Here is a 12,268-nt window from a genome sequence, read left to right as displayed (position 1 = left end):
GTGCGTGTGTGTGCACATTACGAAAAACAACTGAGGTGGAAGATGGTAGGCATAGCTTTGTCGTGAGGAACTTATAGATACCTAATGAGACAAAGCATACGTGTATACAAGTTAGGTGACATACACTGAAAAGCAAAATGACACAGGTTCCCAGTGACTCTATTGAGTGATAAATGTGGAAAAGTGAGAGTTAGGTGGTGTTCCTCTGGGAAGCCTTCCTGGGGTGACTCTTAAACTGGTCCTGAAGGGCTAAGAGATTGATTAGCATCCCCACAAGGCTAATTTCAATGGCCAGGGAGCAGGCAGCAAGTGAACTACCTTAAAAAGGTCCACTGTCAGATATTTGGGATGGTGGGTGTTGGCAAGAATGAACAGACATGGAAGGAAGAAATGAAGGTTGCTGGCCATCTTTTCCCGCTGGCCCAGGAAAAGTGACGAGCATAAAGTAAACAAATAATTGAAACGGACACAAATCAATTAGATGGTGACAAATAAAAATTTTAATAGCCCAGGACGAAGTGTTATTAAAAATGACTTGTCTGAGCCTGATTCCTTTAGATTTACATTTAAATGTAATTAACACCGAATGGCACTTACTGCTGTTCTCATTCTGCCAGCTGATGGTGTTCGTTAGAACACTGTGGAGATGCCGGGAAAGCATTATCTTTAGAAAATATTCCATCCCTATTTTCATTCATTTGTAGTTTAACTTCCTTCATTACGTTGCATTAGGAGGAAAAACGTTGTTGCTTCCTGGTGCATCCGCTCCTGCGGCTCATTTCCCCGGCTGAAATCATCATCAGTTTGAGACATCACAGCCATCTCCACAGCAACCATTTCCACCACGAGACAGAGCACACACTTTGGTTCGCACAGTCCTTCATTTCCCTCGTTATTTATTACTAACGGGATTTGATATGGAAAAACAGCTGTTGATTTCCTAAGACTTTGGGGCGAGTTGCTACTTTTCTTTCCCTAGAGAGATGGCTGAGAAGGAAGGAAAAGATATGTTTGGGAGGGAAGTGGACCTGGCTCCTTGAATCCTGTCTCTACTCCTCCCTTCTGTTTTCTGCTGCAGGTTTTCCATTATGAAAGTGGGGATGTCAATCGCTCCCTTGCAGAGTTGTTTGCAATGATTAAATAATTAATAGACACTGAGCAAACATTATGCTCCGCATCCTTTATGTGCATGATTGTGTTTTATCTAAAAGACGGGAACTATTGTTCCAGGTTTGAGTTATCTATTGTTGTGTAATAATCCACTTTGAAATTAGGTGGCTTCAAACAACAAACATTTTATTATCTCTTACAGTTCCGTGAGTTGATGGGACTCTGCTGGGGTTCTTCTGCTGGTTGCTCTTGGTGTCCGTCATGTGGTGCAGTCAGTACAGTTGGGGATGGAGTCACCTGGGCTCCACTGGGACGCTGGAATGGCTGGGTCACTCTCCCTATGTGGTCTCAGGGCCTCGCCTGTCCTTGTGGCCTCTTCAGGATAGACTTCTCACCTGGCAGCTCAGCACTCCCAAAAGCACAAAAGCAGGAGCTACCAGGCCTTTTCATGCCTGGGATCTGGATCCTCAAAACATCGCTGATAGAGTCCTTCTACACATCCAATCAGGTTGCAGGCCTGCAGAAGTTGAATGTGAGAAGGGATTAGACAAGGGCATGAAGACCAGGAGACATGGTTTATCGGGGGCTGGCTTGGTTGACTGGCCACCATGTTGGCATTTTACTTATGAGAAAACCAAGGCTTAGAGAGTTAAGCAACTTTCTCAAAGTCACAGAGCTAATAAGAAGCAGAACTAGGATTCAGACAGAGGCATCCTGAGTTTCAGAGTTTGTGTCTTTGACCTCCACTCTGTACTGACTTGTAAGAGTCCTGAAAAATTCCTAAAACAGTGTCTGGCATCTAGAATGTCCTCATGGAATCCAATTTTATTTCCTTTCCTCTCTTTTTTCACATTATTTCTTAAGAGTTATACTAAGTTTCTCAAATATTTATCAAGCTTCTATTATGTGCCACCATCTGTACTCTAGATACTGAGGATCGTGTAGTAAACAGGCAGCCCTACTGGCTGTCTTTGTGAAGGTTTGTAATTGATACTTGTATAATTACCAAATAGGAGCTTGAGAGAGGCTCCTCCAGGGGAGGTCAGCGGGCAATTGGGATCTGGCTGCTGGTCTGATAGCCACCTGTTTAGAGCAGAGTGTGGGGTGTGGTGAGGAAAGCAGGGTAGTTCTTGCCTTCCCTTCAGGTGGGCCTGGTGGCCTCACAGCCAGGCCATAGGGACGTCCTATAAGCCTGATTTACAGGTCAGGACATGCTAGTTAGGATTCTGTAGAACCCTGGTAAAGGAGGCATCTAGTTAATGATCTGCACTTTTTAAAAGTAACTTTTACTTTTTCTCTCTTATACAAATAATACTTGTTCATTGGAGGAAGAGTAGGAAAACAGATAAGCAAAAAAAGAAAAAAATTCCCATTATCCACTAGCCAGGTGTAATTATTGTTGACATTTTGGCATAGGTTCTCCTTCCTAGAGTTGTACCATATCAATAAATCACATTTTATTAAGAGAATACTATGTGTCGCAAACATACCAAATGCACATATTTGCAACCAGTTATTTTTCTTTTATTTAGCAATACATCATGAACATCTTTCCAGGCCAATAAAAGTAATTATGCACCATCGGTTATTCTTGTTCATCGTATGCCAATATATGGATATTGTGTAATATATTAACTTGTTACCTATTGTTGGACATCTGATTTCTCTGCAGTTAGCATTCTTGTAGCTAAGTGTGTGTGCACATTCTTAAACATTTCCTTAGCGTAAGTTTCTCAAGGTGAAAATACTAGGTAGAACTATGTGCATATCTTTCAAGTTTTTGACGTGTCTTTTCAAATTAGAATAGATTGTACCAGTCAAAATGCCCAGCATTGAGTGTGTGCACCCATTTCCTTACTCCCTAACCAACACTACTTGTTTTCCAGCTTTAAAGAAAAAAAGAATCAATGGGAGCCAGCCTGGTAGGGTATTGTTAAGTTTGTGTGCTCTGCATTGGTGGCCCGGTGTTCGTAGGTTCAGATCCCAGGTGCAGACCTAGCACTGCTCATCAAGCCACGCTGTGGCAGCATCCCACATAAAACAGAGGAAGATTGGCACAGATGTTAGCTCAGCGACAATCTTCCTTACAAAAAAACAAAAAACACAACACTGCTATTTTGATAATAAGTAAAAGATGGTATCTTGTGTTGTTTTAATTTGCAGTTATTTGATTAATATTGAGGTTTAACATTTTTATATCTGTCCTGACTAATCGCATTCTTTCTTTGTACATGGCCTGTGTCTGTCCTTAATCTGTCTGGTTTCTGTGAGTGGGCTGCTTTGTCCTTGTTTCAGCCCCCATCTTGAGCCCGCTTCTTATGGTTAGATGGGTCTTGGTGCCTGTTTCCAGGTCTTTCTTCCAGGCCCTGCCAACATTCTCCTTCCTCTTGGACTGTTGCCCTGACTCACCTTCCCAGGGATGGCAGTTCTACCCCTGATCCCAGCCTGGGATTCAGTTCCTGCTCCTTCCATTCCAACCTCCCTGGGGCTGACTGCTGGTCTCCCTACCAGGAATGTAACATTACCAGCTTCTGAGTATCCTGCCTGTTGAGATCTGCCCATCTCCCCATTCCCAACCAATTCTTATGGATGGACCTCTCTGCCAGCCTGTTGTCTGTCACCTGTCCCTCTTGCAGGATCCCCTCACATCCCCCCAAGCAGGGTCTCTTCCCTCTTTCCTGTGTATCCCCACATCTGCTCGCTCCGGTGGCTGAGACTGCACCAGGCATGCCCCCCTGCTCCTAACTTTGTTCTCTCCAACTACAAATACACTGTCCATTCCCATTTTAACAGATGAGTAAACAGAAGCCAGAGAGATTGGCTTATCCAAAATAACACAGCAAATAAGTGAATGGCACCATCAAGGCCCACTGACTCCTGAGCTCAGCTTTCTGTCCACAGGAATTCTCAATCTGAGGTCTGGATTTCAGGAGGTTTATGAAGCCCCTACAATCTCATGGATAATTGCATGTTTATTTGTATGTACATTTTTCTCGGGAGAGAGTCCTTAGCTTTTGTAAGATTCCCAAGGAGCTAGTGATCCAGAAGACATTTGTAAAACCATGACCTGAACGAGGTCATTGCATAGCTACGAAACATTACTGCTATTACTGCTGCTACCACCACTGTCACTACAACTACGACTGATAATAAGAAAATGAGTGCAAAAGCAGAATCTGTAACTCATAAATTAGGAGGTGAATATTTGCCAGCAAAAAATGCACTTAAATTCATGAATGGCTTTATAGCAGAGTCTGTCCTGTCTCTCTCCCAGGTTCTGTGAACCAGTCTTTGAGCCTGAGAACAACAACAGCCACATAATGAAATATTGAGTGTCCTGAGACGAGAGTGTGGGTCACTCTTCACTCCATCAGCTGCATTCCTGGACAGTTGTTGGGGGTTTCCAGAGGCAGTATCTACAAAGAGCTGTTGCACTTGCTCCTGAGCAGCCACAGCAACACTTCATAAATTAATATAGAGACCTAGAAATGATGGCTACTGGTGCAAAGAGGAAAAGGCTGTTTATGATGGGGCAGAGCAAAAGGCACGCAGGATGGGAGCCTTGCTAGGATTGCTTAAATCCTGCTGGCTGAACACTCTCCTGGGTTGCATGTATTTCTTATGCTGATTGCAATGAACATCAAGTTAGGAAATCTGGGCTTGAGGCCTCGATCTGGCACTCACAGACTGCGTAGCTTCAGAAAAGTCTCTTCCCCCATTCCAGGAGGAAGGCTTCACTTCCTCGTTAAAAAAATGAAGAATTTGGGAAAGATGATTCCTGAAGTCCATCGCTGTTCTAACAATTCAATAATTTTATTATTCTTTAAAATGCTACCTCTGTGATTCTGAACTTGTCAGAAAAATAGTAGTAACATCCTGAAAATCTTAGGATAGATAACCAAAAGGGATGACCAAGAAAGTCTGATACAAAAATGGTGGATAGGCTACTCCAAGCCCTTGTACCCCAGGGAAATATCAAGAAACAACCAGAAAATGGCTAAAATAACCTTACAGAAATTCTGGAAAACAGTCAAAAGTCTACAGTAACCAAGTGAACACCCAATCAAGAAAAAGCTACATTCAAAAAGTGGGAAATGTTGAGGCATATTTACTTGCCCTGTCCCACCTTCTCTCTGGCCTGGAGAAGGTGGTGACCCAGTTTCCAGTTCCCTCTCTTCAAATCAGATGGAGCCTAGCAGACTTTATTTGCAATGTTCTACCCTCTCTGGGGGCCATATGAAGGACTGGTCTCTGTCGTACCTAACCTGAATCTGAGGTGAGGAGAAGTGGTGGGGGATGTTCATGAAAGCTGCAGGGGGACTTCAGGGCTGCAGAAGCCTGTGGCAAGACATTGCAGGTGGAGATGTATAACAGATCATCTAAGGCTCTGAGAAGCTGAAGTGAGACTTTTCAGGAAATTAAGACATGCAAAAGCAGCCACGTACACAGGGGAATTGAAAAAGCCACACACAGGCTCAGCCAAGACACATGTTTAGAAAAGACCTGAGAAGACCTTAAGCTTTCACTTTGGGCCAATCCCTAGGCTCAGAGCACACTCAGCTAATTAACAAAGGACTGCCCTAGCTCAGAGCCAGTCTGTGAAGACTGAGAGAGGGAGCTGTTTTTTCAAATGCCCAATTTTCAACAAAACAAAAAATCACAAGGCATACAGAGAAACAGGAAAACATGGCCCATTCAAAGGAAGAAAATAAATTGGCAGACACTAACCCTGAAGAAGCATAGGCATTGGATTTACTAAACAAAGACTTTAAAACAACTTTTTAAATATGCTCAAAATGCTACAGGGAAACACAGACAAAGAACGAATGGAAATCAGGCAAATGAGAGGTGAGCAAAATAAGAATATCAGTGTTAATTCTCCTATTCAGATGTGATTTTGTGATTACTAATCCTATGTCTTTCCCACAGACCGGTATTACAGGTACATAATCGAATCTGGATTACAGTGATATTCCAAGTTGCATTCACTCTATCTTTAAAAATAATTTTGGCTGTTGTTTACAAAAAATCATTTATATTCTAGGCACATGCTAGGTGCTTTATATACTTCCTATACTTGTTCTCTTAATCCACTCAGTAACTCTACAAGGATATTATTATTATATTCATTTACAGATAGTGGTCAAATAATTCTCTTATGCCCTCTTGATACCTGAGGTCATTTTTCAGCTGCAAAGAAATGGCTGGATGTTGTTTCACTACCTCCTTCATGACCAGCACCTGTTGTCTCACCCAAGTGTTTAAGACCCTTATCTATGGGCCCATCCTACCTGTGTTCCTCTGTACCCTACCAGCTTTTTTGTGACCCTTGCAATTTATGAGACGCATTTTTCCCTCTCACACACAGGGTTGTGAGTGTCAAAAGAGTCATGCAAATAATGACTGAACAGTATTTTCTGGACTGGGCAGATTACCATAAATTTTGGGGGGGAATTTTTAAAGATGCAGATTCCCCAACCCTACCCAAGATGTACTGAAGCAGATTCTCCAATAGCGAGACCCAAGCTTGGTGTGGGTAAAATCTCCCCCGGGTAATTCTGATGTTCAGTCAGGCTTTGGACAACTGCTGTAGGAGCTCAGAGCAGACGCATCCTCGGCACAGGGAAAGTTTACACAGGGAAGCGGATAGAGAACACTCAGCTGTGGAAGTCAAACGCCACCTGGTTTTTAAGAACAAATGAAATTCAGATAAATGATAATAATCAAAAGGGCATTTCAGATGGAATAAATGGCATGAAAAGGATACAGAGGCAGGAAAATACATGAAATAAGGGGGATCTTAGTCAAGGAGTAAGAAGTGGTCCTGATGCTTCCCTCCGTGTGGAGGGAGTTCTGTTAGCGAAAAGTCCTGGCCTCTCTCACTTCCTCACTCATGCTGCCCCAGAGCAGTTTAGGAAAGAAATTGGACATGTGCCGTCCAGGCCCTGTCCTTTCTCCTCCACAGAAGCCAGCTGCTCAGGGGAAGCACAGGTACCACTCTGCTCCTCCATCCTGTAAATCTCCAGGGGCAACTTCTGCTCCTGGGGGATGGAGGGCGCCTGCTCCAGTCCAACATTGCCTGAGACTGGGTGGGTAGATCTGTCTAAACCTGAGGTTTCAGGATTAATAAGTCCACTAGCCTGAAGCTGTATGCCACATTCTTCAATGATAGCCATTTAGGAAATAGAGGCAATCTGCTCATCTCCTTTCTGCCTTACTCATTTGTCTTATTTCTCAATGGGCTTAGAGCTCAGGCAGGGAAGAGTGGTACTATCTGTTGGGTCCCTCAACCCCCAAGAGGAGAACAGTCTTGAAAAAAGAAGATGAGACCACATTAGGGAGCACTCCTGGAATGCCAGTCTTTATGCCAATAATTCTTCAACTTCTTGGGAGTCAGAAGGTTATTCGAGGTCCTGATAAAAGTTGTCAGCATTCTCCCCAGTTAAAGATGCAGTATGAAAATTATCTGGGGGTTCTTTAAAAAGATATAGATTCCCTAATCCCACCCAAGATCTCCTGAATCAGATTCTTCAATGGTAAAACCCAAGTTTTTACTATGGGTAAAATCTCTCGCAGATAATTCTGATGTTCACTCTATTTCAGGATGTTCAAAGATTTCCTGAAGCTTATCCATGGGCCACTCTCTCCCAATATTAAGAACCCTAGCATTAGGCAATAGGCACCATTGCATCCTGGACCTGACAGAAGAGACGTAGCAGGCATCGGTCATGTGGATCTGACAGTGATGTTGGCATTCTGTTTCAATATACAAATGGAGTCCAGGAAGAATGAGAGGACTAAAAAAGGAAAATGGCCAGCCTTCCTGAATTTTCCTTTTGGAATCCATGGCAGATCTTTGCAGGCCTCCAGGTCTTAGAAGGAGAGAGGCTAACGATTCCTGCCCTGAGAATACTGGGAAACACCAGGATTCTGTTGTTTGTGGTTCCTGTGTCTGGTTCTCATCAGCATCGCCTCCGGGACATGGTCCTCACATTGAGATGATGAGTTAAGAAATAAACAGGTGATGTTATACTTGGCTGTCTTGTCACTATTCCTCTGCCCTTGCATTCATTTCAAAAAAACCCTACCAAATAGCAGCTGCTTCTCCTTCCTTAACCTAAAGCATATTATGCCAGCAATTTTGGAAACGGAAACAGGCTAGTATGCCTAGAAATCTCCAGAGCGTTGTAGGCTAATACATTAAAATTAAAGAGAAACAGAAGCCATCACTACAAATTGCAACATTATTGTTCAAGCCAAGATCGTCCTAATTATAAACCAGCATTTTTATAGATGTCACAAGGGCAGTTTTAGTGCTGCTTTGCTGATGCTAAAAAGATAGTGTGGAAATGTGATCAGGGATCCTCACACTACTGTCTAACTGGAGGGGAAAAAAAGTTAATTAGGCTCTTTTTTGGCATATTAGTGAAGACAGGCTTATTAGACACATTTACAAGCTAATGATATGCCTATACTCTGCTATCAAAAAATGCATTTAAATAAACTGATTTACAGTTCAGCCATTTTCATCTCTTTAACCAGCATGTTCACAATTACACTACCCACGTTTAATTGGCATGGAATCCAAGCATTTCTGGACACCGTTCTGTGAGGGCCAATGGTATGGTGGTCTCTGCTCATCCTGCCTTCCTCAGCCTGTCTTGGACCACAGGTAGCACCCCATCCTGCTTGTCGTCCCCCTCCTAGGAAGAACAGCCTTGATTTGACTAAAGGCCTTGGGACCACAGTGATGGACTGCAGGGCTGTCACTAATGAAGAGTGCAAATGAATGTATGTTGGAAATGGGGACAGAGATGGTGGGGACAGGTGGGAGGCAGTAGCTAAATGGCCTGGGTAGCTGGGGCCACACTCCTTCCTGAGCTTCCTGGGGGAATGAAGCAAGCACTGAAACAAGGAGGCATTTCCCTCTCCGGCTCAGAAATTAGGGGCATCCCTGGGGGGCCGACTTCTCATTTTTCTGAGCAGGAAAACCCCTTTCTCCCTCAAAGCCCACTTTCCATGCTGCTTTTAGCGATACTTCTAGCAAACGCAGGCATCAGAACCTGTCATGGCTGGAGATCCTGGCTTTACCAAAGAGGCTACTTTGGCTCCCAAATCCTTAGTTTCCACATCAGTAAAGTGGGGATTATAACAGTTCCTACCTCAAAGTGTTTTTGAGAAGATTAACTGAGCCACTGCCTGTAAAGTGTTTAGAGAAGTTCCTGGCCTGTGGTAAATACTCAATAAATGTGACCTGTTGTCATTATCACCATTATTATCACTAGTACTGAGCTTCTGTGCTTAAAAGTCTTTGATGGGTCCCTATGTCCTATAGGAGAAAACTTGACTTACCTAATGTGGTCCATAAAGTCCTTCAGCTTCTGACTCCAATTTCTCTTTCCAACTTCCTCCCAATCCTGTTTTCCCAGCATGCTGTGCTCCAGCCACACAGAACCACACATCTTCTGCAAGCATCTCTTGGTCCTCTGCTCCTGCTGTTCCCTCCGCCTGCCTGGGCCTCCCCTGCTGCTCAATCTCCTTCCCCTCCTAGTCCTCCAGAAGAGCTCTTCCTCCTCCCCTCTTCCTCCTCCAGAGCTCAGCTCAAGAGCCCCTCTAGGCTACTGCTTCCAACACCTGTCCTTCCAGGTAGAATGGCTCCTGCCCTGACTGCACCATGCATACCTTTCCAGGGATCACTTACTTCACAATGTGAGAGCTATTTGTTACCACGCTGTCTCCTCTGCCAAAAGGTACACTCTTCAAGGACAGAAACAGGATCAACTCCTATTTTTATACCCAGTCTGACATAGTGCTGGGTACAAACAGGTAATAAATGAATGTTTTTGAATCCAATGGAACCAAGGTAAATTAAACCAATCTGAACTAGAGTTCCAACTAAAGCATTTCTAAGGTGCCATCTAAAACTAATATTCTGTCAGCCCATGATTTTATAAAATGCTAGATTCAACTCCCTTCTCTGAGCTTCAGTTTCCTGGTCTATTAAATGTGAATAATAATTCCAAACTCACAGGACTTTGGGAGCCATACTGCGTCAATTAATGTGAAAAGACACTGTAAACTTCAACTGCTAAACAAATGTTATGTAGTAGTATCTACTTGCCTACCCTTCCTTCTTCTGGAAGATGACAGGATGATGGAAAAGCACATTGTCTATGCAGCTTGATTTGTATTTGTTATTAATGGTTTTCCCATTTCAATTTCCCATAGTAACAGTTAGCTCAGTATCACTCCTCCCCCAGGGAAATGGGAACATTTCTTGATGCCCATTTTGACTGGTTGAAATGGAAATGGTTGGAGTAAGTCTCCATACATTGTAGCCTTCATGTCCAGATGCCAAGCTCAGTTCCTATAATAGAGGGATCATGGGAAATGCTTTTTCTCCTCCTTTCCCCCCAACCCCTTCCATAATAACCAAGCCCAGTCCATCTTTTTTTGGTGATAATCATCATCAAAGACATCACTTGAGTTTAATGCCTGAGAATGACTTCGCATGCCAGTGACTAACAATGTTACACACAATTATTTCTTTAGAATATTACTGCTTGACTGTCAAGGAAAATGTCGCTTTTGTAAGGTAATAAATGTGGTTTATTGGGAGAGTGGATACATTGAGGTCTGCCATTTAATTTGATAACAGCTCATCCTCAGCAATTCTTTGAGATCAAGTCACTCCAGAGCAGTTTCTTGCAAGTACTTTCCCAAGTTTTTCCTGAATTGCTATGTTCCAAAATGATATCTCCTGTTTGTCTGAGGCATCTTTTGAGGAAAAAGGATTCATTCACCAAATAGGAGAATAGGGGAAGCCCCATCCAGTCCAGAACAGCCAGTGCTGTGCCCCGGTTTCTACCATATACATGAAACTGCTCTTTAGCACCTAAATGTGTAGCCAGGGTGGCGTTCCCCGGAAGCATTCCTGTTTTACCCATGCTGAGTTCAGGAAAAGAGATACCCAACTGCGGGAGTGGAAGAGAGAGGGAAGCTTTTCCTTCTCTGCAGATCACTGTATGGTCAGAGTACAGATGGGGCCAGAGATTCACTCTTTCATGGGAGCACAGCCCTGAGGGTTTGGGAGCACCACAGACAGTGAGATGTTGTATCAAAGAACTCACAGAGCCATCTTTACCTACAGGACACACCTGAGTGTCCACTGTGCTATGTGTTTCACTCATTTTTGAGATTACAATGATGAACAAATTCATGAAGTCTTCCTACATGTACTTGTTTGGACATGCACACCATGCATTCACCCCTCTATAAAATCATAGACGTTTAAATCTGGAGGAACAAGACTGAGACACTGGAGGATAGTGATTCTTTTTCATTCATCTGCTTTGGCAACAGAAATGCTTGGATTCAAACCTTGACTCTGGCACTTATCATTAGTTGGAAAGCCTTGAACATGTCTCTTAACCTCTCAAGTTTTTTCTTCCTTGACTGAAAAATAGAGATCGAATTGGGCGCTCACCATGCTATTCTGAGGATTGAATGAAATAGTCTATACGAAGCACTCTGTACAGTGTCTGACACCTAGTAGGAGCCCAGTTCATGCCTGTTGTCATTGTGGTTGCCACAGATGGTGCTGTAAGAGGTAGCAGTAGTTTCAGTAGCAACTGGTACCTAGCACAATGAACACAGACGATGCTCAGTTAATGTTGAATTTATGACTGAACAAATAAATAGATGAATGAGTCTAATATTCTCCTTCATGTTTCAGAAAAGGGCACTGAGGAATGTAGGGGCTAAATGAGCAGCATAAAACCACACTGCAGGTTTTTAGCAGAGCTTGACATACACCTTTGATTCTTTGATTCCCCGTATGGTGCTTTTCCAGATGCCCCTGATCACCACCGCCTTCCCTACATCCCCATCACCTCCCACTGTCCCCAACATGTGTTGAGGGACATAGAGACACTAAAATTTTCAAAAGAAGTGCCCTACTTGGGTTCCCTGGAAGGTAGTGATTGTAGCCAGGCTAGTGACCTACAGTTGGATGCACTGTCTGACACATTTCATAATTTGCTTCTCATGCTTCAGAGCCCAGGTCTTAGGTCAGGGTTGAGCTAGAGCCTGGAGATGGAGGAGACTGTGCTGGAGCTCACAGCACAGAACCTCAGAGAATCTGTGACTGAATAATATT

General features: G+C 43.4%; 1 long non-coding RNA gene across 1 annotated transcript in view; it reads right to left on the bottom strand.

The window, feature by feature from the left end:
• Positions 1-477: 477 nt before the first annotated feature.
• LOC139081667 (uncharacterized) overlaps positions 478-12,268 on the bottom strand; it is a 31,021-nt gene continuing 19,230 nt past the window's right edge. The window contains exon 2 of the long non-coding RNA XR_011536859.1: positions 478-1,627. This is a non-coding gene — a long non-coding RNA (uncharacterized lncRNA). The remainder of the gene's footprint in view (positions 1,628-12,268) is intronic.

Source organism: Equus przewalskii, unplaced genomic scaffold (genome assembly GCF_037783145.1).
Source record: "Equus przewalskii isolate Varuska unplaced genomic scaffold, EquPr2 ChrUn-3, whole genome shotgun sequence".
Lineage (NCBI taxonomy): Eukaryota > Metazoa > Chordata > Mammalia > Perissodactyla > Equidae > Equus > Equus przewalskii.
This window is presented reverse-complemented; position numbering and strand designations above follow the sequence as displayed.